At 42.0% G+C, this 24,957-nt stretch overlaps 1 protein-coding gene and 1 non-coding gene across 7 annotated transcripts in view; both read left to right on the forward strand.

The window, feature by feature from the left end:
- FGF1 (fibroblast growth factor 1) overlaps positions 1–24,957 on the forward strand; it is a 106,257-nt gene that overhangs the window by 52,134 nt on the left and 29,166 nt on the right. The gene's annotated exons all lie outside the window — the stretch shown is intronic.
- Positions 12,943–13,066, forward strand: LOC112587168. The gene has a single exon (XR_003111695.2). It is a non-coding gene; the product is annotated as a small nucleolar RNA SNORA36 family (small nucleolar RNA).

Below are 24,957 nucleotides of genomic sequence, written 5' to 3' on the forward strand. Positions count from 1 at the left end.
TGGCCCAGCAGGCCAAAGGTCAGCTGGCTCCTCTGACAGCAGCAGACAGTCTACCTCACTCCTCCTGGGACAGAGGTCTTTTCTGTTCTTGCTTTTTTGCTTCATTTTCTTGTGCTTCATTAGATTTTATTTTTGGTTACAAAACAGTTAAACAGTACTTAAGTATCCACTTTAAAAGTTAATCATTTTCAGGCCCACCTTCTACTTTTTAGCTCCATTATTCCAATTGCAAACAAAAAACTAAACGATAATTTATATTAAAATACCTCATAACTCTAGGAGCTACTTCACTGCTCAAATCTGATTTTTCCTCTGTGAAAATGAGAATAACAATGTTTATGCCACCTCAGCTCCTACATGGAACCATGAGATGACATCTATGAAATATTGGGTTGGCCCGAAGGTTCATTTGGGTTTTTCTATAGCAGCTTATACAAAAACCCAAACGAACTTTTTAGCCAACTCAGTACTTAAAATGTGCCATGTGGTGTGCTAAGTAACTTCAGTCACGTCTGACTCTTTACAACCCGACGGACTGTAGCCCACCAGGCTCCTCTGACCATGGGATCTTCCAGGCAAGAATACTGGAGGGGGTTGCCATTTCCTTCCTCAGGGGATCTTCCCAACCCAGGGACTGAACCTGAGTCCCCTGCATTGGCAGGTCTGTTCTTTACCACTGAGTCACCAGGAAAGCCTCAGTAGTGATACTAAGTTTCTATTTGATCTGAATTCCAGATTGAACACAGGTTCAACTTCAAAAATACTGATTATAACAAAGCTGCACAAAGCTGCCATATCTAGATTATTCAGGACAATACATTCTGTATATATAGAAAATAAACCCACTTAAAGAAGGAAATGATAAAGAGAACACAAGAAAACATGAAACCCCAAACTCCAAATCAACCAACAAGCCAATCAGCATGACCTCAGAGCAAACACATACAAGTGTGGCATAGCAAGGTGATTTTCAATAGCTTTTTATCAACAGCCAGTTAGTCCTCACGGCCCCAGCCCTTTTTGTGCTTTCATCAGCTTTCTTTTCTTATCTAGCCGCCCCCACTGCAAAGCCTTGAGGCACTGAATGGTCTCCACTAGAACCATCCAGGTGTGAGTCTCCTACATGACCCATATTATCATCCCATCCCCCAAATCAAACTCTTTTAAAAAATGTATGTTTCCAAAGTATTAGTCAGAAATTTCAGTGACTCAATTTAATAAACGCCAACAAATATCACCAAGCATCCATTAGATGCAAGCCAAGAGTATGTATCTATGAAGGAAAGGACTCCCTAAGATCCAATCCCTGCCTTGAGGAGGTGAAAATTCACTACGGAGGCCAACTGAAGGATGCAAATAACTCTAATTGCAGGGTAGAAGGTAGTAACTGCCACAGACAGCTCTAGCCAGCTAGGTGCAGGATGCCGAGGGAGGAAACAATCAATTTCAGCTTGGTGCAGATTGGGAAGGGTCAGGAAGGAGGCAGCACTGGCCTTCTGAGACGCATCTGTCCTTTAAAAGATGACGTGAATTTCTATGGCCCCCAATGGCTTAATTATTTTGAGTCCCTTGCCTAGACTGGGCTAACTACTGCAAGAAGGCTTAGCATCTTGACACTGCTTTCCTGAAATGTGCCAGTTCCTTACCCAGGAGGATCACACAGTCTCCTCCAGATTAGGACACGTGGCTGTGCACACATCCCTGGGCCCATGCACTGAACTTCTGCCCATCCCCAAGGTCTCAGCTCAATGTCACTTCCTTAGAGACACCCCAACCACCCTCCATCTACCAGTGCCCTCGCCACCTCCAGCCATCTGCTATGGGATTTCAACAGGGAGATACAGGAATTAGCACTGAAAGATGTTCTCATTTGGTTGTTCACTTTGAATAAGAACAGACAATGAAAGCAGGGACTGTGCTGTATCCTCAGTGCCTGAGAAATCATAGTATAAAGTTGGAATGAAGTAATGAATAATAACAGACTGACTCAACTTCATTTCTTCCTACAGTCTCTTCATCTTCCTGGCTGACTGGGTTAGTTTTTGTGGGATGGGATCAATGGTTTCAGAAAACGTATAGGATGAATTTCTGATAGACTTAATATATTAAAAATACCAATATCTCCATTCAGTACGGCAAGTGGCAAGTTAGTACAGTTTTTCAGGCTTTGATTCACAAGGGGTCTTCTAAGTGTAGCATGTGACTTTTCAGGAAAACTGATACAATACACAACATGTCCAGACCATCATTCTCTCCCACCCCTCTTTCTTCCAACAAACACTATTACTCACGTATTATGTGCTAGTCCATGCAGGATGCTAGAGATAAACAGCTACGCAACAAAATCAAGGGCTCTGTCCTGATGGAGCAAAGTTGATGGGAGGGACAGTCAGTAAGCAGCTAGTGGACTACAGAGGGGCAAGGACATCCGCTGGGAGGCTGGGCCTGGGTCTGGGGCGAGTGGTCAGGGAAGGCCATCTGAGGAACAGCTGAGGGTGTGGCTGAGAAAGAAGCAGGAACACCCTGGGGGGCAGGGGGCAGTGGACAGTGTTGGCAAAGAGAGGTGCAGGCCACAAGGAAACAAGTTCAAAGGCCCAGAGGTGATTGCCAGCTTGGAACCAAAAGATGGTTACCCCTGTTAGAGGTCACTGAGGAATTTGAGGCCAGGGAACTCTTGGGCTTTGCTATTCAATACGAAGACCAGGAGAGCTGAAGGGCACTGCAGACTACCAGTTACACCTCAGGAAGTGACTGTTACATAAGCTCCCTGGGGGAAGACTCTGCCACTTTCTTCACCATGTGAGGATGAGGCCAGAAGACTTTAACCATTTCCTGAGTGAATGAATGAAGTGCCCTGGAGGTATCCCCAGCCGTTTCCTCTGGTGTCACCAAGCCCCACAGAATCCTAAGACCAAGAGTCATCTAGAGAGCCAGCTGGCCCACTCTGTTCCCTCCAGGCTGTCTGACCTGCCCTGAGCTGATACAATCTTGTAGATTTTATAAAGTTAGTAGCATGATTCAGAAACTCGGGTCTCTGAGCTCATACACGTACAGCCAAGGGATAGACGACTTGTCCAGTGACCTGGTGAGTCAGGGAAGGATGAAGAAAAGCAAGGACAAGAGTCCTAGTCAGCAGGTCAGGTAGCAAGGCCTTCTGGAGCCCCGGATTCTGTGTCATTTATCAAGACACCAAGGTGCCTCCCTTCCCAATCTGCTCCTAAAGATCAACGTGCCCACATTTCCCCGGCAGCACCATCTCCTGTGGAAATGATATTTCCTGGTATACCTGGTGGTGAGATTTTTCAGATTTTCCAACTTCAGCTCATCTCATGATAGCATGTGCTGGCTGGATGCTGCTGTCCCTCTGAGAGAAGGCTAGTGGCTGGGTAGCTGTGAAGTGTGTACACCACATCTGGCCTGTACCCACGTCCACCTGCTGAGTCCCTGTCACCTCTCACCAGTGCATCTAGTTTCCCTGAACTCTTCTCCAGTACTTTTCCACTCAGCAGCCAGGGTGCCGTTTTAGAAATGCAAATCTGATCCTGTCAACCTATAACCTACATTGTGTGGTGGTCTTTAGACAAAGGCCTGCAGGGCCCTGCATGACCTGGCCCCACCAGCTTCCCCATCCACAGCCTTCTCACCTCACCTATAGTGGACTAGTTTCAGTTCCCTAAGTGAAACATGCCCTTTGTGGGCTCAGGATCTTTGCACACACTCTTCCTGCTGCTTTCTTCCTCTTGTTCACTAGGAATATAAATGCTCCTTCTTCCAGGAAGTCTTCCCATCTCCCAGGCTCTGTAAGTTACCTATTATGTAGTTTGGAAGGTGCCCTGGACTTCGCTGCTCTAACGTTTAGTTCACTGGGAATTTCTTTTATGGTAGGTCTTCCTCACTAGAATGCCAGGTTCAAGAGGACCTCATTGCATCTGCCTTCTTCTCCATTACATTCCTCATACCTGACATATAGTAGGTGCTCACTACATATGTGTCAAGTGAATGAATGAGTACTCAGATCTTTGAACAATTGAAAACAACTTTACCAAATAAATTATGAAGCAGAGAGAAATGAGAATACAACAGAACTGCATTGCAATTCCAAGCTGCACAACCCACTCACTCTGGAGGCCTGATTTAATCTTACTCTGGCTTGTACATTGTGATGAGGCCCCAGTTAATTCTTCAGAACTGGTTTCTGACTCAGTTCAGAGAAATCTGGGCCTTTCCATCAGGCTCTACCATGATCAGCAAGCCAGAACCTCAGAGCAAACCAGACCTAGTTGAGACACATTGCCTGCTGGTGGCCTGTGGCTCCCACAGCATAGAAAGGAAGGCCTTCCTCCCATCCCAGCCTCGCAGAGCAAAAGGGTTGAGAAGGACCTGGAGCCCTCACTCATTTCACCTTACCCTTTGTCTTATCCTGCCCCCGCCCCCACCCCCAGCAGGCACAAACAATAATTCAGCAAAGGAAATATGAGTAATGGAAACAAAGAGAAAAAATAAACGTATCAAAATGGCAGTGTCCTCTGAGCCACTGCTTTTAAAGAAAACAACGTGAGTAGATTTAGAGTTATTTCAGTGCCTTTGCTAAAATGAGAAAAAGAACCAAGCTGGCCCTTCTAGGCTGAATTCCTTTCCTCTCTCTTGATGCATTAAAAAAAAAGAAGAAGAAGGATATCCCAAACTAGTGGTTCTCACATCCTGGTGTGTACCAGAATCCCTAGGGGAGGTCTGCTGAACTTGCAGGTGCCAGCCCCAACCCAGGCCCAGTGAATCAGGACCCCTGGGGAGGGGACCCTCACTGCAGTGAGGCACCACCTTGAGGAATAACCTTCAGGATGTGAAGGCAATGTCATGCCCTGTGCTTGCTTAGTAACACAGGGTCCAGGTAAGAGACTCACATCTGCTCCTGGGAACTGACAACCTTGATCATAGTAAAACACCACAAACTACAGTTAAGATTGGTAGGACAATGAAGGTTATCGATTTCGCCTTCTGGCAGAAAGGGGGATGGGACACAGATTCTATTCATTTCATTCACTTAAGTTGACACTGACTGAAGGGATCTCATAGGCAAGAACCTGTGCCAGGTGCAAAGGCAAAGTGACGACAGGGATGGAAGTAAGCATGAAAATGATGGTAACTCACAGGTATTGGCACCATAGAATGTGCTAGGTGCTTTACACGCATGATCTCATTTAATGCTCAACCAACCTATGGAGGTATTACTATTACTATTTCCATCGATGGATGAGAAAACCGAGGCATGGGCAATGACATGACTTGCCCAAACTCACCCAGCAAGTAAGTGCAGACCCAGACTGAAACCCAAGTCTTCCTAACTGTGCAATCCATCTCCCATGTGAACTGTTAGCACATAAGTGCTCTTGAGATAGTCAGCCCCTGGTTAATTATAATTAACAGGAAAGGCATAAGACAAGCAAAAGAATAGGTACAAACTATATAGTTTCATGAAACAATGAGCCATCAACCTAGGGACACTGGATGAGCCTTATCCTGTTTAAGCTAACCACTTGGCTAAAGCTCTGTTCCCTGAATCTCAGGAGTCATGAAAGGCAAACCCTGAAAGCAAAGGAGCTGTTTTCCCTCCTCTGTGGAAGGATGAAGTGAGGGGATTTTAGAGAAAACCGAGTGGCCCTCCCAGCCTGTTTCTGCTGCACACAGAAGGGAGACCACAGGCTAAACTCAGAGGGAGACTGTATCGTTCAGTAAATGCCCTAAATACAAAGGATATTAATGATGTCATCCATGGTGAGCTGATCACATGCTGCACAAGTGCCACTCACTTTACACCTTCTTATCAAGTTGGATCTTTGCAACAACCTCACAAGCAGGTACCATTCAGGAGAGGAAACAGACTTAGAGAGAACAAGACACTGGCCTGGAAGCACACGCCATCTATGGAATTACACCTGCTGGTCGGAATCTCAGTGTTTCTACCCAGTGCCTTGGCTGTCTCTTACTTAAACTCTTAGACACAAGGACAGTACTAGGGATACTCAATGAGCAAGAACTCCCAGTTGTCTGCCATTCTGTATTTGGCTATGCCAAGCTGCGCCTCAGTCTGGGAGATGCTGAGTTCTTATTTCAGCAAGTGTTTACTGACTGCCTTCAATACACTGTGCTTCATGCTACACGAGAGCTCCACATTTAATGAAGTGTGTGTGGGGTCCCTTTGCAAGAATTCATTGTAAATTTATAAATTAATAGTGGATAAAATCACTCAGAGGTGATATCACAAGAGGTCTTGGAATTGCTGGACTGAACAGTCATCAGTACTAGGTGATTCACAGAGGAGGTGAGTTTTGAAGAGAAGTCAGGAGTGGTCTGTCAGAACTGAAAGATGAGGGCAGTGTAGCAAAGGAGTGAAGTGGCTTCAAGTGTCAAAGAGACAAAGGCTGCCTCCAAGGTCGCCTGAGCCAGTGCTGGTCCGGGCCATCTGCTCCCCAGGAGCCCAGGGCTCACTGGACTCTGCAAGCTCCACAGGCCCACACTGCTGGGAAAGCATGCTTCACGCTGGGTCACAGGCTTGGGAACGTGTCAGCAGATCCCACAGGTGGTGCCAGGCGCCCTCAGAGCAAGTGGAGGCAAAAGGAGCAGGGGCCCCAGTTTACGAGGGGACTTGGAAGCCAGTCAGCAGGTCAGAAGGTTTCAAATTAATTTCTCTACCTTGAAAAGCAGACATAGGAATAAGAAGGGAAATACTGATAAAAAGTCAAGGGGTATAAATGGAACCTAAGCACGTAAAGGGTACAAACTTTCTGAAAATTTTGAGTAAAAAACTTAAAATGTATGTGCTTTTCCCTAGCAATTCTATTTCCATAAATCCTCCTAAGGACATAAAGGCCTGGTGGGTGAGGCTGCCTAGAGCAATTTTGTTCCTAACATGACAGAGAGTACACAACCTAAATGTCTAACGATAGAGGCTTAGTTGACACAGTTTTGCTTGTACTTATAACCAAGTGCTATAATCCTATGTAGCCATTACAAATGGGATGTACGTAGGTTTACATTTATTAACGAAAAAAAATTATACATGTGATTCCACTTTCTTTAGACCAAGTCTGAATCAATTTAACAGAACTGAAACCATAGAGAATAAATCCTATGATCACTGGTAAATTAAATTAGATATCAATAACCATAACATATCTAGGAAAACTATATTTTCAATTGAACTACACATATAGAAAAAAAAATAAAAGAAGAAATTACAAAATAGCTTAAGCTAAATGATATACAAAACCCAGCATACAAAAATTTGGGGAGGTAACTCAAGACAATTATTAGAAATTTTACCTTTAAGTGCTCACATTAAAATATTTTAAAAGCATTAAAATTGATGATCCAAGATTCTGCAGGAAAAGGCTTTGAAAAATAAAAGGGGAAAGTAAACTAAAATTAAGCAGTAAAAGGAAAAAATAAAGATAAAAGTAGATAGTAACAAAACAGAAATTAGGCAAACAATGCAGAAAATTAACAAAGCAGCAAGTTTTGTGTCGCAGGAAATCTGAGATATTTGTATATATGATTCACATATATGATTCCACTTTGTAAAATGCTTACATTTCCATGAATGGAAATGTTAAAAGGAGTTCTCTCTGGCTGACAGGATCATGAACAATCTTTTAAAACTTTTTACTGTTGTTTATCTGTATTTTCTAATTTTTCTATCACCTCCTTGTATTTCAGGATTTCTAAGGGGACTGACTGGCATTCTCTGCTTCTTTGTTGAACTGGTATAACAATAAAGCCTAAGTACTAACCCTTTGCTTCATCAGGTATGGTGCATGTGCCCCTGCTGCTACAGGAGAAGTTCTGAGTGGTGCTATGACATCTCGCAGGACCACTGTAGGGAGACCACTGTCCCCTTCAAAGTCTCCGTCAATCATTTTCACTGTTGAGGGAGAAAGCTTCATCTTGGTACAATTTTGTTTTCAACTCCCCTAGAATTGTCCAGAGAAGGCAATGGCACCCCACTCCATTACTCTTGCCTGGAAAATCCCATGGACGGAAGAGCCTGGTAGGCTGCAGTCCATGGCGTTGTGAAGAGTTGGACACGACTAAGCGACTTTACTTTCACTTTTCACTTTCATGCACTGGAGAAGGAAATGGCAACCCACTCCAGTGTTCTTGCCTGGAGAATCCCAGGGACGGGGGAGCCTGGTGGGCTGCCGTCTATGGGGTCGCACAGAGTCGGACACGACTGAAGTGACTTAGCAGCAGCAGCAGAATTGTCATTCTCTCTTGATAACCAAAAGAGCTGAGCAGGCAGAGAACAGCCCCTAAGAAGAAGTCAGTGACTGTGTCCTTCGATTTTATTGGTCTTGACCACTGCCTTCTACTGATGGGATATTTTTGTGATTATACTAGAGATACAAAGTCTCCTTTACACAAGGACATTGAACCAAAGTAAAACTGCACTTTGGTAATAAGATTTTAAAGTAAGCAGATAATGAGCAGAGTGATCAAGGTGCAGCCCTGAAGCCCGGGCATAGTGGTGATGACCTCTGGTGAGAGTAACACCACTCCTCAGTGAGTGCCAGTGCACAGCAGGCTATCCCAATAGCTCCCCCAGCTTTGACTTCTGTCTGCTTATCTCACCATTTCAATATAAAAACAACAGCATGAAAATAATAAAGGAAGAATTTGCTCAGATGGTGACCCGGGCAGAGGGTCAGAACAGGATTCCACACTTGTCCAGATAAGTCCTGCTGGAAGGATGATGGAAGAGGGAGGCTCCTAAGAGCAGACAGAATTTCTCTGTAACATGTGCCCTGTAGAAAGGCCTTTCCACAGGAAGAAGGTCAAGTCCAGTCTATTTTTATAAAAGCATTTCAAGTGGTTAGTGGACTTATTTCCTGTGGTTCCCAAGAATTCTGCAGCAGGCTCTCAGAAGGATGTTGGTGATAGGGAGCAGCGACTTGATGAGTGAGAATCAATAATTATCTCTATATTTGCTTCCCTTTTTTCTATAAAAATAATCCAAGGGAAAAACACTTGCTTTAGAAGAGCAAAGTTCATGACGACAGAGAGTAGAATAGGACATAAAAGTTCCTCAGTGTGTGGGAGAGTCCTTAGATCAAGATTTTGCAAGCTGAAGACCTATTTCTCCACTCATTCCCTTCCTTCCCTCACTTACTCAATAAAGGGCTGGGTGACTTCTCTGTGCCAGGCATGGTTTAGAGGCTGGGGAGAAGGTGGTGAATAAGCCCAGCTCTGTCCTCCAGGAGCTTACGGTTGAGTCAGGGAGAAAGATATAAAGCAAGTAAACACATGGGTGGACATACAATGAAATTACAAATGATGAGAAGTGTTGAAAATGGAAAGAAAAAGAGGCAACAGAAGACAACAATAGAGGCAGAGGGCAGCAGAACTTAGACAAGAGGTCAGGGAAGACCTCTGAGGAGGTGGCGCTTCAGCTGCCATCTGCAAGGTAGAAAGAGGTGGCAAAGGGTACTGCTGAGAGAGGGAACCATGTGATGAAGGCAGCCATGTGGAGATCACTGTGGACTCAAGGATCCAAGGGAACGGACTGGATGGAAAGTGATGAGCAAAGGGAGAGAGGAATGGGAGGTCAGGCCAGGTCATAGGGTCTCAGACCATGGTTAAGGATTTGAGTTTTACTTCATGGAAATGGAAAGTTACAGGTTTTAAGCCATGGAGTGATCACCTGAAATAGGTTTTAAAAGATTTTCTGACTCTGTGTATAGTACTGACTTGAGGGGACCAAGAACAAACAAGGGGCTACTTCAGACGTCAAGACAGGAGCCGGTGGTGAACTGGGCTGGGTACTGGCAGTGGGTGTCAAGAACGTGAATCTGATAGCCCTTAGCTAGAGTCGAATGGCTTGATCATGAGCACTCAGAGAGGTCAACCAGCTAAAAGGGCTGGTACCAGGGTAGGATGAGGAAGGCACTTGCACTGGGCACAAAATATACTTAGAAATCAAAAGAAGTGATATTTTAATGCAAGACTTTTTAAAAATCAAATTTTATGCAGAAAAGTCCATGATGAACAAAATATCAAGCTTCTTTAAAAAGAGTATAAGTGCTGAGCTCTGTACAAGTGCTGAGCTAAGCCATTTAACAGAGCTGGGGCAAAAGGGGAAAATCAGTCATTGATCCTATCTTTACTGAAAAATTTGACGTTCTGTTCCTCACTTTTGTCCTGTCGAGCTGACCATCCCCATCTATAAAATAAGAGGCCATATGTAACTCTGCTCTAAAATAGACATGATGGAAGGGGAATTAATGACATATATCATCGAAAGCCCCATCAAGGGTTTAGGAATACAATATCATGAAAATGTTAGGAAATGTTCAGCCTTCTGACTGCCACACCCCATGGTCCCACCTAAACGTCTAGATTTTTTATCAAATTCCAGAGGAGCCCCCTGAACCTGACAATGTTAAGGAGCCAAGGAATGTAGGCTCCTTGAAAGTCAAGAGGAATTATGTGCAAAAAGATGGCAGCCCAGAGAAGTAAGAAGGCTCTCTGACATTTCCCCTTACTATTTGTTGCTTAATCTGCCTTCAAAGGCCACTAATATAGAAGTGCCCCATTTTTCAAACCACTCCACCCAATGCAATGGCGCTTTGATCTCTAAAACATCAGAGGGGAGTAATGGATGGTAGAGGATGTTAATGACTTTGAAAAGTCAGTTAGAAAAAAGAAATAAACAAGGACAGAAACCATGTGGAGTGGGAAGGATGAGAGCAAAGCATGCTTCCAGCTACCTGCCAGAACGAAAGACAACTCTCATGAGGCCATGTTTAACATCTGAGTGTACTGCCCTGGTTGTTGGTCCTGGGCTATCACTGTGATTTTCCTGATAAATGGTGTCTTGGTTGCAATGTGCATGTTCCTGGAGACACTAGCTATGAGGGGCAGAGTTATCTCTTTGTTGAGTTTCTTGGATACAAATTTCAACTTACTTCCAAGCTTTATCAAACACCAGCCATTTCCCGGGGCCTTTGGTGGTGATTTTCTCTTGCTCCATCCCCTTCCCATAAAGTCCCCCTGGTTCCCACCAATAGCTGAGCTATGTGTAGACCTGTGTGGGCAACACCAGTGATGGGGTCACAGGGCCAAGGAGCCATCAGACGTGCTGAAACGGGGCGAGCAGTGCAAACTGGACACTGGTCCCTTTTGGACTTCTCATGTGGGATCAAAGACAGTAGGCAAGTGAAAGGAACCTATAAAAACAGCCAAAGTCCTAAAGAAATAACACAAAAGGAAACAATTTCACACTGCCTTGAGGCAAGCTCTGCAGGGACCAGGCTCTGGAAGGCTGGTGCTGGGGTGGGGGATTCTTTTCTTCCTGCCCTTTGGCTGTGACACCCACTGGGTCCCTCTGTGAATCCTGGGCCCTGCTCCCTGCCCGCTTCCTGCTGGACGCCTCCGCAGGAATGTAGCTCCTGGGGGCAGAGCTGGGGCCTCGTGGCCCACTTTCAAGATCCAGAATAGACTCTGACATGTGAAATGAGTTCCATGGGGTTTACATTCCTCTTTCGTATCCAAGCACCTTGCAACACAAAACCGCCTGCCAGGACTGCTAACTTTTCTTCCAGAGACATTTGGAAATCACTGTCTGGAAGAAATGTGAGTTTTGTCTTTTTGATATTTTAATGTTTTGAGTGAGCATGGGGCCCTTGGAAACGAGGTTGCCCCACAGAGGGGAGGCAGCAGGATAAACTGATGTCTCGAGACTGAGGGTTTTAGTCTTGGCTAAGTCATAGGTTTGCTTTGATAAGTCACTCAGCCTCTCTGCACCCCAGGTCTCTTGGCCAGAGAAAAAGGAGAGGCCTTCATCCATTCGGCATAACAGCAGGAAGAGCAAGTATGAAATGATTAAGTACCTAACGTACAGTCTATGTAACTGGCACTCCAAGAAGATAGTTTACTCATGTAAAATGCTTTGTGAAACCCTAAATGTTGTAAAAAAGTAAATAATCAACACATAGGATAAAACATACGCTCTTACTAACAACAGTCATAATACCTTCCATTTTCAAGGCACTCACTCACTACATGTAAGGCCCTTCCCAGGCCTCACTCTCTCCCGTCCTCATGGCACCACAATAGATCAGTCCTCTTAACAGCTTCCTTTTACCAATAAGGATCAGAAAAACTGAATGACTCACCAGGTCATGCAGGTAGTTAAAGACCCAACAGAAAATAAAAGCCATGTCTATGAGAACCTCCCTTTTTCATGGCCTTTCCAACACAGTAGGAAGGAAGATCTTTCCTCAGTCTGCCCAGTGACCTCAGACCTCACCCCAGCCCTTTAAAAGAAAGGCAAATGACTCTGCAGTGACAAAAGCCAAGAAAGATTTAGCCATTGTTGGGTTATTTGGGGCAAGCATCACAGTGACAATAAGGAAAGTGCTGGTGGGGGCCACTATACCCCTGGGGAAGACGATAGTCATGTGTCAAAGGAGAATCCGTCAAAGACTCCATTCAAGGAAAAAAGTACCTTCAGCAGAACACAGTCCAGGGGCCTCTGCAAGCTATGGAAGCTGGTGGAGTAAAATGAGTAGAAAAGCTAAGGATCACTTAATCCAACAGGCATTTTATTCTCTTCCTCATGTTTCTTTGGCAATTCAAATCATGGACTCTGGAGTCAGAAAAGTCTTTCTTCAGCTCTCAGTTTTCACATTTATGTAGCTGAGAGACTTCACTTTCACTTTTCACTTTCATGCATTGGAGAAGCAAATGGCAACCCACTCCAGTGTTCTTGCCTGGAGAATCCCAGGGACAGGGGAGCCTGGTGGGTTGCCATCTACGTGGTCGCACAGAGTTGGACACAACTGAAGTGACTTAGCAGCAGCAGCAGCAGCTGTGTGACCTTAAGACAAATTACTTAAGCTCTCTGAGTCTCAGGGTCTTTAGAAGCAAAATAGGGGACAAACAAGGAATGCCTTGAAGTTCAGTTCAGGGCAGCATCTCTGTTCTGTTAATTAAACTCAGGGACATCAAACTGGCTAGGGTAGCTGACGGCTAAAAAATATTTCTCTATGCATTTACCTCCTAGCCATAAAAACAAAGAAATAAAAGCAATGCCTGCCTAACAGAATTTCTTCAAGATTAATTAATATAATATATACAAAGCATTTAAGACAGTACCTGGTACATAGTAAATATTCGAGAAAAGGTCACTAATTTATTATTTATGGGTATGTCCAGGGGAGGCTATTGGGAAACATATGGTAGGGCAAGGCCTCAGCATTTCCAACGAGATAACAAACACATACTTCAAAAGACTGAGTTTGTAGAAGCCAAATTTTCTAGGTCAGGAGAAAAGAAAAAAAAAAAAAAACTCAGCAAACAGACTCTTTCTATGAGCTGGAAGGTCTGCTGATTTCAAGAAAGGAATGTCCTTGCTGGGCTGGTCCTGGAGACTGTTAATTTGCACAACAGATACAAAAGATTTTTGGAGACACATCAGTAAGAGGAGGCTAGAGGATGGGTGGAAAGGGTTGCTAGAGCCCCTGCAGAATCACTTTGCATTTGGCTCGAGGCCCTGGGGCTTTAAAGTGTCAGTCTGCAGGAAAGATGTTTCCATTGAAGATGTGTGCAGGTCTTCAGAAGGGCTGAGTGCCTGCTAGATGCTCTGGCCTGGGGTGTACCATTAAGCCCAGACAGACCTGGGGCCCACAGAACACACAGCTGCGCCAGGGAGCACTGTTTTTCCTCTTGAACAGAGGCCGTTTTCTCTAAGCATTTAAAAGAATTCCTGATGTCTAAACAAATGACGCTCTAAGGGGAAGTGTTTTGGGAATGGTTAAGCCAGACTGCAGAGGATTAAATTTGGGAATCAAGGGAAGGCATGAAGGATATTGGAGGAGATTCTTTGGAATGTGTGTGTCTGCTCGTATTTTCTACTCTTCATTGACGGGTATAAGACCTAAGGCTGGGACTGAGCCATTGGGTGACACAGCATAATTAGATGAACAGTCCCCACTTCCTGCTGGCTACACTTGGTCTAAGCATCTATGTCCCTCTTATCTGAAGCATAACTTCATGACTCCATACTTCTGGTATGGCCAGATTGTGAATACCTTAAAGGCAGACATTATGATTTCTACTACAGGTCCAGAATTCCTGTTTCGAAAAGACTTAGATATGTTTCAAAATCCAGAATTTGGGAGATTTTAGAAAGGTAGTATGGTGTGTATATTGTATATGATGGAACAATTCCAGAGGTGTCTGGCGTAATAGCCTAAAATCAAGCATGTTAGTAACTCTGCACCAGATTATATAAATATTAACACAAAATGGAATTAAAAAAAAAAAAAAACTTTAAAAAGTCTCAGGACAGTTTGTGTCAGGTTTTGCCATATTTGAATTATGAAAGGACTTCTGGTTTTCAGAGTCTTTTGGTGTTGGAGAAGACTCTTGAGAGTCCCTTGGACTGCAAGGAGATCCAACCAGTCCATTCTAAAGGAGATCAGTCCTGGGTGTTCATTGGAAGGACTGATGCTGAAGCTGTAACTCCAATACTTTGGCCACCTCATGCGAAAAGCTGACTCATTGGAAAAGACCCTGATGCTGGGAGGGATTGGGGGCAGGAGGAGAAGGGGACGACAGAGGATGAGATGGCTGGTTGGCATCACTGACTCGATGGACATGAGTTTGGGTAAACTCTGGGAGTTGGTGATGGACAGGGAGGCCTGGAGTGCTGCGATTCATGGGGTCTCAAAGAGTTGGACACGACTGAGCGACTGAACTGAATTGAACTGAATTTCAGAATTATGGATTAGGGATTTCAGGCCTTTTAAAATTTTATTTTATTCTTCCTTCTTTTCTTTTGCAAATTTTCAGAACATCTGCAGCATCCTGCCCTTAACAGGTGCAGAGTAGAAGTTATCTTAAAAAAAAATGACATTTTGATCTCCCTCATGTAATATCTGATTCTGGAAACCAGGGGATAGTTTATTCTCAATGACTTTGGGATTCTTAAGGATTAGAAGAATACTAAATTAAAGAGTATTGGAGATGAAGACAAATGAAACATAGATTTTCTATCATCTTGGACAGTAACACACACAAACCCATAGTATATCATAGTCAACACCTAACCAAATGAGAAAAGAGCATCAGTGCATGTCAATGACATGAAAAATTTCTACCCTATCACTTAAAAAATATTTTCAAATATTGCTAAAATATCAGTAAACATTAAAAATCAACTTTGTTCAATTTTAATAGCACAGATAAGTGGCAAACCCAAACAATAAGATACATGGAGGCTAGTAATCAAGCTAACATATACTGAATGCTTACAAGTTTTCAAGTGCTAGGCTCAGTGCTTTGCATGTATTATTATTCATGGCTTACAGAACTACATGAAGTAGCTGCTACTATGGGGGCCTCATTCTGGTGATGAGGAGTTAAAAAAAAAAAAGACACCCACTAGTGAGTGTCCAGCCAGAACTCCAACCTGAGTTTGGCAGTCAGAGGAAAAAAAGGAAGGAAGAAAGGCAGGGAGGGAGAGAGGGAAAGGAAGAATAGAGAGAGATAAAGTCTTTTCTTACAGCATTTGCCAATTTCTGTGGTGTAAATACTCTCCCTGGGGCCAATTTACAAGTTATTAATGGTTCAACAACCGGCTAGCAAAACTCATGAATTAGTAAATTGGCTTTCGCAAACTTGTAGGAGTCATCTCCTACATGCCACTGTCAAGTCCATCCCATGGCCATGTCCATAGTTTACTGCTAACTTTGGAAGATGAGATTTCAGCTCATGGAACAGATCTGGCTTAGGAAGAACACGCAGAAGTGATAGCCCAAACCAGTGAGTCATGGCTCCACTCCTTCCTCAGTCCTGGTGCAGACCTGGTACACACCAAGAGTAGAATAGGAAATAGGGGAGAACACACTTGTCTCCCTCTCCTCACCAGAGGGTATGAAGTGGGTCCCTGCCAACCTGACACTCCCTGGCAGAAATAACAACACCTGGAACCTTTTTCCAGACCCTACCAACTTTCTCTAGGTGAGACAAGGAGGTCAGACTTGAGATCAAAGGGTCTGATCCCTTCCTTTAAGATCTTGAATTTCCCTAACATTTCCTTCGAAGTAGTAAATAAGTATCTTCTACAAGATGAGAACCAGGTTTTGGCCTGCTTTTAACATAGGATAGGATATTCCAGACCTAATCTGAACCAAATTAAAATACATGTAGGCTCTTGGCTTAGCTACTCTGTTAACATCTTTAGGACACCACCTTCTAATTAGGTGTCCTGATTATATGTTTCCATGAGAGGCTCCCAAGAAGGGACTGGTCTGGTACTCAATCAACAGAAATGCACATAACACTGATTATGTCAAGCCATTTGCTAAGTTCTGTGTCTAGAAAGAAAAAGCACAGTTTCTGTTCCAGGGCCTTGGAGACTAATGTAGGAGACAGTCAAGCAAACATAGTCAAATTATATTCATTCATTCTTTCAACAAATATTTATCAAATGCCCATTCAGTAACAGGCATTTTGCCAGGTACTAGGATACCATGGTGAGCAAGACAGATTGGTGTGTATTATCATGGAGCTGACAGCTCAGTCACAAAAAGACAGTAATTAAATAATCATAAGAATGAAGGTGTAATTAAAAACTGAAATAAGAGCTCTGAAGAAGTGTTAAATGGTCCTGGGAGAACTAGAGGAACCTAATCCAGTTAATGGAAGTCAGGCAAGGCTTGAGGAAATGAGAACTGAACTAAGACTGGAAAAAAAAAAGTAGGAGTTAACCAGTTAACTCTTGAGTAAGGTAGTAAGGTAGAGGGGAAGAGGAGGAGAACGGTGCTCCAGAGAGAGGGAATAGCATAGGTAAAGGTTTTAAGCGGGGTGGGAATCCATGTTTTCAAGGAAGTAGAAGCTTAGAAAGAGAACATGAAGGGGCATTAGTAGGGGTAGAGGCCAGGGCTGGTCCTCACAGAACCCTGCTGTCCTTGTTCTGGCCTTACTCTTTATCCCAGAGCAACTGGAAAATAATAAGTGGCTTAAGTAGGGAATATGTACAGCAATTACACCTAGTGCTATGACAGAATAAATGGAATGCTGCCGTGGGAGCATTAGGAAATCAACTAATCTCAACTGCTGTCTGTGGAATGGAGGAAAAGTAGGGAGGTCAGGGCTGGGGACGTGTCCAAACAGGCTTTCTGGAGGAGGAAATATCTGAGATGAATTTTTGAAAGATGAGTATGACTTAGGCAGGCCACAGTGGAAGGGTGGAAGAAGGGAGACAGAGAGAACGCGACTGGGTGATTGTGACAAGGTTAGGTGTGACAGATGAGGAAAGGCTATAGGTCATAGGTTTGGGTTTTATCCTGACGGCAGCAGAGAACCCACTGACACAGTCAAAGGTCTTCAATAGGAGAGAAATGCTCATTTTCATACGTTAGAAAGGTCACTGGCAGCAAGGTAGAAAGTGGACTGGAAGAGAGCAGTGCTGGAAAAGAGAGGCCACTGCTGCCCATCTCAGCAGCCCAGGTGAGAGAAGGTGTTACGCTTGCTCTCAGGAGCATGGTGAAAATGCAAGACGGAGGGTGATGCGAGCAGACACTGAAGAGGCACAGTTGAAAGGGCTTTGTCACATGTGGGATGGGTGTCAGTGATTTCTACTCTAACCAAAGAATAGTCTCAACAAAATTCTATTTGTGTTGAGTCTTACTTTATGACTTTGAACATGGTCAATTTTTGTAAATGCTCTGTGTGTCCATGAGAAAAATGGTGTTCACTAATTGTTGGGTATAGGGTTCTCTTATATGGTTCATTCAATTAAGCATGTTAATTTTGTATTTTGATCTTCCACATCTGTAGTATTTTTTGTCTATTTGCTCTATGATTTATGATAAAAATGTGCTAAAATCTCTCACCATCATTGTGAACCGGTCAACAACTTCTCTTCATATAGTTGTCCATTTTCATTTTTGAGGCTACTTCATTAAGTATACACAGGCTTTGAAGTTTTACCCCTCTCTGTTGAATTGATCCAGTTACCATTATGCAGTGATCCCTTTTATCCCTGATCATTCTTTTTGCCATAGACCTATTTTATATTATTAATATATTAATATTGCTATACTAACTTAAACTTTTGTTAACTTTTGGTGTCTATTTTTCATCCTTTTTCTTTTAACCTTTCTGTTTCCTCACGCTTTTAATGCATCTCTTGTAATCAGGGTAGATGGATTTTCTAAAAAATCAAATAACTAGCAAATTTAGCCCATATATATTTATTGTGATTATAAATATATTTGAATTTATTTCTGCCACTTAATTATGAGCAATGTTTTTAAAAGTTTCTATTAGTTTTCTCTTTTTTTCTAGATTCTTTTGGATCAGTACAGTTTTATTCATTTCATTTCTTTTCCCTTATACCTGTCAGTTTCTGGTTGAAATGAATACATTCTATTTCTTTTAACATGTATATTTGACTTATCAAAATCTAAGGTAAATGAGTATCTCTAAGGAAGAGTTCAGGCTTTTGGGTCACACCATTCAAAGAGATGAGATAAAGGGCATGGGGTATATTTGAGGCCAAAGGTGAGATCTATTTTATATATACTGAATTTGAGGACACATACCCAATTATCACTTTAACAGATGCCTATGCACTTACCTTCAATGGCTTAATACACTTTGCAAAACATCCTCCTTCATGGGTATTCTGCATTGCTTAAGCAGTGACAGAAATTAAAAACAAAATTAAAAAATAATAAACATCAGTGGTTGTCTTCCTTTGATTCTTAGAACCATGTCTTCCCCTCTGACCTCGCCCAGGGCCACACTGAACACAAGTGTCCTAGAAACAGCAAGCCTCATGAACATTCCTTAAATAACAAGAATTGAGTCTGAAACAGTGACCTGGATTCTCTCTCACATAACCATGGCTTACCTGTGCCTCCTCCATCTTTTCCACTGTGTTTGCGGCTTGAATGATGAGGGAGGAAGGGCTTAGCTAATTTCTGCCAAATATTAGAGGGGAGAAAAACTCTATTTCCATACCAGCTGAAAAAATTATTTTATAATATAAATTTTTAAATTTTAATTGGAGGCTAATTACTTTACAATGTTGTATTGGTTTTGCCATATATTGACTTTAATCTGTCACAGGTGTACATGTGTTACCCATCCTGAACCTCCCTCCCACCTCCCTCCCCATACGATCCCTCTGGGTCATCCCAGTGCACCAGCCCCGAGCATCCTGTATCATGCATCAAACCTGGGCTGGCGATTTGCTTCACATATGATAATACACGTTTCAATGCCATTCTCCCAAATCATCCCAGCCTCTCCCTCTCCCACAGAGTCCATAAGACTGTTCTATACATCTGTGTCTCTTTTGCTGTCTCGCATATAGGGTTATCATTACCATCTTTCTAAATTCCATATATATGCATTAGTATACTGTATTGGTGTTTTTCTTTCTGGCTTACTTCACTCTGTATAATAGGCTCCAGTTTCATCCACCTCATTAGAACTGATTCAAATGTATTCTTTTTAATGGCTGAGTAATACTCCATTGTGTATATGTACCACAGCTTTCTTATCCATTCATCTGCTGATGGACATATAGGTTGCTTCCATGTCCCAGCTATTATAAACAGTGCTGTGATGAACATTGGGATACACATGTCTCTTTCAGTTCTGGTTTCCTTGGTGTGTATGCCCAGCAGTGGGATTGCTGGGTCATAAGGCAGTTCTATTTCCAGTTTTTTAAGGAATCTCCACACTGTTCTCCATAGGGGCTGTACTAGTTTGCATTCCTACCAACAGTGTAAGAGGGTTCCCTTTTCTCCACAGCCTCTCCAGCATTTATTGCTTGTAGACTTTTGGATAGCAGCCATTCTGAAGGGTGTGAAATGGTACCTCATTGTGGTTTTGATTTGCATTTCTCTGATAATGAGTGATCTTGAGCATCTTTTCATGTGTTTGTTACAGCTGTATGTCTTCTTTGGAGAAATGTCTGTTTAGTTCTTTGACCCATTTTTGATTGGGTCGTTTATTTTTCTGGAATTGAGCTGCAGGAGTTGCTTGTATATTTTTGAGATTAATTCTTTGTCAATTGCTTCATTTGCTATTATTTTCTCCCATTCTGAAGGCTGTCTTTTCACCTTGCTTATAGTTTCCTTTGTTGTGCAGAAGCTTTTAATTTTAATTAGGTCCCACTTGTTTATTTTTGCTTTTATTTCCAATATTCTAGGAGGTGGGTCATGGAGGATCCTGCTGTGATGTATGTCGGAGACTGTTTTGCCTATGTCTCCTCTAGGAGTTTTATAGTTTCTGGTCTTATGTGTAGATCTTTAATCCATTTTGAGTTTATTTTTGTGTATGGTGTTAGAAAGTGTTCTAGTTTCATTCTTTTACAAGTGGCTGACCAGTTTTCCCAGCACCACTTGTTAAAGAGATTGTCTTTTCTCCACTGCACGTTCTTGCCTCCTTTGTCAAAGATAAGGTGTCCATAAGTGCATGGATTTATCTCTGGGCTTTCTATTTGGTTCCATTGATCTATATTTCTGTCTTTGTGCCAGTACCATACTGTCTTGATGACTGTGTCTTTGTAGTAGAGCCTGAAGTCAGGCAGGTTGATTCCTCCAGTTCCATTCTTCTTTCTCAAGATTGCTTCGGCTATTCAAGGTTTTCTGTATTTCCATACAAATTGTGAAATTATTTGTTCTAGCTCTGTTAAAAATACCGTTGGTAGCCTGATAGGGATTGCATTGAATCTATAGATTGCTTTGGGTAGTATACTCATTTTCACTATGTTGATTCTTCTGATCCATGAACACAGTATATTTCTCCATCTATTAGTGTCCTCTTTGATTTCTTTCACCAGTGTTTTATAGTTTTCTATATATAGGTCTTTTGTTTCTTTAGGTAGATATATTCCTAAGTATTTTATTCTTTTAATTGCATTGGTGAATGGGATTGTTTCCTTAATTTCTCTATTTTCTCATTATTAGCATATAGGAATGCAAGGGATTTCTGTGTGTTGATTTTATATCCTGCAACTTTACTATATTCATTGATTAGCTCTAGTAATTTTCTGGTGGAGTCTTTAGGGTTTTCTATGTAGAGAATCATGTCATCTGCAAACAGTGAGGAGTTTTGCTTCTTCTTTTCCAATTTGGATTCCTTTTATTTCTTTTTCTGCTCTGATTGCTGTGGCCAAAACTTCCAAAACTATGTTGAATACTAGTGGAGAGAGTGGGCACCCTTGTCTTGTTTCTGACTTTAAGGGAAATGCTTTCAATTTTTCACCATTGAGGATAATGTTTGCTGTGGGTTTGTCATAGATAGCTTTTATAATGTTGAGGTATGTTCCTTCTATTCCTGCTTTCTGGAGGGTTTTTATCATAAATGGATGTTGAATTTTGTCAAAGGCTTTCTCTGCATCTATTGAGATAATCATATGGCTTTTATTTTTCAATTTGTTAATGTGGTGTATTACATTGATTGATTTGCAGATATTGAAGAATCCTTGCATCCCTGGGATAAAGCCCACTTGGTCATGATGTATGACCTTTTTAATGTGCTGTTGGATTCTGATTGTTAGAATTTTATTAAAGATTTTTCCATCTATGTTCATCAGTGATATTGGCCTGTAGTTTTCTTTTTTTGTGGCATCTCTGTCAGGTTTTGGTATTGGGGTGATGGTGGCCTCATAGAATGAGTTTGGAAGTTTACCTTCCTCTGAAATTTTCTGGAAGAGTTTGAGTAGGATAGGTGTTAGCTCTTCTCTAAATTTTTGGTAGAATTCAGCTCCGAAGCCGTCTGGACCTGGGCTTTTGTTTGCTGGAAGATTTCTGATTACAGTTTCAATTTCCGTGCTTGTGATAGGTCTGTTAAGATTTTCTATTTCTTCCTGGTTCAGTTTTGGAAAGTTGTACTTTTCTAAGAATTTGTCTATTTCTTCCAAGTTGTCCATTTTATTGGCATATAATTGCTGATAGTAGTCTCTTATGATCCTTTGTATTTCTGTGTTGTCTATTGTGATCTATCCTTTTTCATTTCTAATTTTATTGATTTGATTTTTCTCCCTTTGCTTCTTGATGAGTCTGGCTAATGGTTTGCCAATTTTATTTATCCTCTCAAAGAACCAGGTTTTGGCTTTGTTGATTTTTGTTATGGTCTCTTTTGTTTCTTTTGCATTTATTTCCGCCCTAATTTTTAAGATTTCGTTCCTTCTGCTAACCCTGGGGTTCTTCATTTCTTCCTTTTCTAGTTGCTTTAGGTGTAGAGTTAGGTTATTTATTTGACTTTTTTCTTGTTTCTTGAGGTATGCCTGTATTGCTATGAACCTTCCCCTTAGCACTGCTTTTACAGTGTCCCACGGATTTTGGGTTGTTGTGTTCTCATTTTCATTCATTTCTATGCATATTTTGATTTCCTTTTTATTTCTTCTGTGATTTGTTGGTTATTCAGCAGCGTATTGTTCAGCCTCCATATGTTGGAATTTTTAACAGTTTTTCTCCTGTAATTGACATCTAATCTTACTGCATTGTGGTCAGAAAAGATGGTTGGAATGATTTCAGTTTTTTTGAATTTACCAAGGCTAGATTTATGGCCCAGGATGTGATCTATCCTGGAGAAGGTTCCATGTGCGCTTGAGAAAAAGGTGAAATTCACTGCATTGGGGTGAAATGTCCTATAGATATCAATTAGGTCTAACTGGTCTATTGTATCATTTAAAGTTTGTTTTTCCTTGTTAATTTTCTGTTTAGTTGATCTATCCATAGGTGTGAGTGGGGTATTAAAAGTCTCCCACTATTATTGTGTTATTGTTAATTTCCCTTTTCATAGTTGCTAGCATTTGTCTTACATATTGCAGTGCTCCTATGTTGGGTGCATATATATTTATAATTGTTATATCTTCTTCTTGGATTGACCCTTTGATCGTTATGTAGTGTCCTTCTTTGTCTCTTTTCACAGCCTTTGTTCTAAATTCTATTTTATCTGATATGAGTATTGCTACTCCTGCTTCCTTTTGATCTCTGTTTGCATAGAATATCTTTTTCCAGCCCTTCACTTTCAGTCTGTATGTGTCCCTTGTTTCTAGTGGGTCTCTTGTAGACAACATATATAGGGGTCTTGTTTTTGTCTTCATTCAGCCAGTCTTTGTCTTTTGGTTGGGGCATTCAACCCATTTATGTTTAAGATAATTATTGATAAGTATGATCCTGTTGCCATTTACTTTATTGTTTTGGGTTCAAGTTTATACACCCTTTCTGTGTTTCCTGTCTAGTGAAGATCCTTTAGCATTTGTTGGAGAGCTGGTTTGGTGGTGCTGAATTCTCTCAGCTTTTGCTTGTCCGTAAAGCTTTTGACTTCTCCTTCATATTTGAATGGGATCCTTGCTGGGTACAGTAATCTGGGCTGTAGGTTATTTTCTTTCATCACTTGAAGTATGTCCTGCCATTCCCTCCTGGCCTGAAGAGTTTCTATTGAAAGATCAGCTGTTATCCTTATGGGAATCCCCTTGTGTTATTTGTTGTTTTTCCCTTGCTGCTTTTAATATTTGTTCTTTGTGTTTGATTTTTGTTAATTTGATTAATATGTGTCTTGGGGTGTTTCGCCTTGGGTTTATCCTGTTTGGGACTCTTTGGGTTTCTTGGACTTGGGTGATTATTTCCTTCCCTATTTTAGGGAAGTTTTCAACTATTCTCTCCTCAAGTATTTTCTCATGGTCTTTCTTTTTGTCTTCTTCTTCTGGGACTCCTATGATTCAAATGTTGGGGCATTTAACATTGTCCCAGAGGTCTCTGAGATTATCCTCATTTCTTTTAATTTGTTTTTCTTTTTTCCTCTCTGTTTCATTTATTTCTACCATTCTATTTTCTACCTCACTTATCCTATCTTCTGCCTCCGTTATTCTACTGTTGGTTCCCTCCAGAGTGTTTTTGATCTCATTTATTGCATTATTCATTATATATTGACTTTTTTATTTCTTCTAGGTCCTTGTTAAACCTTTCTTGCATCTGCTCAATCCTTGTCTCCAGGCTATTTATCTGTAATTCCATTTTGTTTTCAAGATTTTGGATCATTTTCATTATCATTATTTGGCATTCTTTATCAGTTAGATTCCCTAACTCTTCCTCTTTTGTTTGGTTTAGTGGGCATTTATCCTGTTCTTACCTGCCAGGTATTTCTCTGCCTCTTCATCTTGCTTATATTGCTGTGTTGGGGTGGCCTTTACGTATTCTGGCAGTTTGTGGAGTTCTCTTTATTGTGGAGTTTCCTCACTGTGGGTGGGGTTGGACGGGTGGCTTGTCAAGGTTTCCTGGTTAGGGAAGCTTGTGTCAGTGTTCTGGTGGGTGGAGCTGGACTTCTTCTCTCTGGAGTGCAATGAAGTGTCCAGTAATGAGTTATGAGATGTCAATAGGTTTGGAGTGACTTTGGGCAGCCTGTATATTGAAGCTCAGGGCTGTGTTCCTGTGTGGCTGGAGAATTTGCGTGGTATGTCTTGCTCTGGAACTTGTTGGCTCTTGGTGGTGCTTGGTTTCAGTGTAGATATGGAGGCGTTTGATGAGTTCCTGTCAATTAATGTTCCCTGGAGTCAGGAGTTCTCTGGTGTTCTCAGGATTTGGACTTAAGCTTCCTGCCTCTGGTTTGCAGTCTTATTCTTACAGTAGCCTCAAGACTTCTCCATCTATACAGCACCAATGATAAAACATCTAGGTTAAAGATGAAAAGTTTCTCCACAGTGAGGGACACCCAGAGAGGTTCACAGAGTTACATGGAGAAGAGAAGAGGGAGGAGGGAGTTAGAGGTGACCAGGAGGAGAAGAGGGGGACTCAAAAGAGGAGAGAGCAAGCTGGCCAGTAATCACTTCCTTATGTGCTCTCCACAGTCTGGACCGCTCAGATGTTCATGTAGTTATACAGAGAAGAGAAGAGGGAGGAAGGAGACAGAGGTGGCCAGGAGGATAAAGGGGGG

This window comes from Bubalus bubalis, chromosome 9, assembly GCF_019923935.1.
Source record: "Bubalus bubalis isolate 160015118507 breed Murrah chromosome 9, NDDB_SH_1, whole genome shotgun sequence".
Lineage (NCBI taxonomy): Eukaryota > Metazoa > Chordata > Mammalia > Artiodactyla > Bovidae > Bubalus > Bubalus bubalis.